A 2463-nucleotide genomic window follows, 5' to 3' on the forward strand; every position below is an offset into this window, starting at 1 on the left:
TATAACTGAAAGAAGAGTCTGTGCTACAAAATGTAGAATTAATTCCGAGGGTAAAATTCTAGTAAATAACGTCAAAATAAAAATTGTACTTAAAATTAAACATCTGTTTATAAAATTACGTGAAATTGATACAAAAGACAGATATGGTGAGCCGTTATTGATTGAATTTTTTAATTCCATAATTTATAAGCAGAAAATCAAGGAAGCAACGGAATGTCAAATTGATGAGTTTATGCGTCTGTTTTACTATGCGAAAATTACAGAAACTTTAGAAATAGCCGAAATTTTAGCATGTATAGAAGTTTTCCAAAATTACAGTCAGATATTTTTAATCAATGAAAGAAGATACTGCTCCGATTTGGCCCCAACGGCAAATGAGTTTAAAAAAATATTTACAGATTTTGAATCCAAACTAAAAAAACAGTCACATATAGCCATACAGGACATAAAAAATCTTATTTTAGATTTTATTTTTTCTTTAAATTCCATTAAAACCAAACATATCGATTTCTTGGTTAATGACTCCCAGGAAATTTTTTACACAAACATTTTAAATATGAATGATGAATATGAAAATACAAAATTTTCTAAACTCTTTTATCCAGAAGGAATTAAACATATAAAAGACTTTTCTACTGAAAAAGATGAAGAATCTATAAATAGAGAAGTAAGAGCTGTTCTCATGGGATGTTTTTTAACTAAACAATTGGCTATTAAAATGCGAGATGAGCATTTTAATAAAAATAAACTTTCTCTTGATTTCGAGAAATTTGGGCAAAAAAGTCCTATCTTTCACAAAATGCATTTTATAGGAAGATTATTTACAAATATAAATACAGGAATACAAGTTAAGACTCACCCGATGTACATGTTAAGGTGTATTCTGCTTCTTTGTGAAGCCATTATTTTCAATAATATCAATTCTAAAAACTTATATATCATCAACAGTGAATCTTCAATCATATTTAACATCATGCATATTATTCAAGGTATCCCTAATTGTAAACCAGGAAATAAGATATTGCAAAGCATTAATCAATTCATAAAATACGCACATAAAATCTCTAGTTATACTGGGGGAAACCCGATTATACCGAGTATTTATTTCCAAGAGCTTTATCATAATTATTTTTCAGAAAAATCTCTTCTAATAATCAAGAAAATTGAGGATATACTAATAGGTTCTGAAATATCTAATAGTTTATTCAATGATAAAAATTTAAGCAACGCCTATGAAACTTTTAATCAAAATTTAATTAACTATAAATCTGTGAAAAAAACAGACTTCATATGTTCACCAGTGGAAAGCTTTTTATTTTTCAAAATTATACAAAATACAAACCATATTTTTTATATTTATAATATTCTTTCAATATATCCCGGAATCACCTAATCAAATAAAAGCCAATAAAATCTTCTTTTTCTTATTCTACATAAAATTTTTTGTTTTTAAATATGTTTCTTATTATAAAATTATCATAAATATTATATATTTAGTCTGTGTTTTTTTATTTACTGCGGCCCTATAATGTGCTTATTTTTATTAAAAACATAAAACTGAAAAAGATAAGAATTATCACTACTAACACTGAGGTTTTTATAAAAAAAAATATGCTTACGAGAACTTAAAGAATTCAAAAAAACAGAACAATTTATTCGATTTATAATAAATATTTTTTGATGTGAGAACTTCATGGCATTTTTTTTAACTGTATATTTAAAATTTGTAGATATTTAGAAATCTTAGTTTAGATGTTCATTTTCAAAGTAAAATTTGAATGAGATTATCTTTATATAATCTTACAATTATATACTTAAGAAAAAAATTAACAAAATAATATACAAGTTTAAGCCCAAATCAAATATAGAAAAACCTAGCTATTTATTATTTTTTGTGTCTACTAATTTGCCATAATTTGTGGGTTAAATAATGTTAACCGTCATAAGATATTCGTTATTTCCTTCGGATCTTTTAAGAGGTGATTTTTTATATCATTATAAAAAGATTAAGTATCACATAAAATTGAAGTAAATAATTAAAATACATTGATGAATATGATATAAAATTAACCAATTTTTTCTAAATCTTTTTGGGTTGAGATTTCTACCGGTTATTTAGTTTTAGAATATTTATAGTGAAAGACATGTTAAAAATGAATAAGTTGGGAGTCAAGTCATAAATAAATGTAAAGTAAATATAAATTTCATCTTGATTTTGCAATATAATGCCTTAGAAACTTTTATGTATTAGAATAAGAATCCATTACAGAAAAAATACTCCAAAAAATAGATTGAAAAATACAATTGGACAACTATGTGTAAATGATATTCGCTAATAACAATATAAATTAATTGTTAGAAGAACATACAATCATATCTTAGCTCTAAAAAAAGATGTCCACAAAGATTTAGCATCATTTTTTGCATCTTTTAACTGTCATATATTTTTCAATGTGGTTATTT

The sequence above is a fragment of the Rhyacophila brunnea genome, unplaced genomic scaffold (genome assembly GCF_057557595.1).
Source record: "Rhyacophila brunnea isolate RB1 unplaced genomic scaffold, BYU_Rbru_1.0 scaffold_141, whole genome shotgun sequence".
In the NCBI taxonomy this organism is placed as follows: domain Eukaryota; kingdom Metazoa; phylum Arthropoda; class Insecta; order Trichoptera; family Rhyacophilidae; genus Rhyacophila; species Rhyacophila brunnea.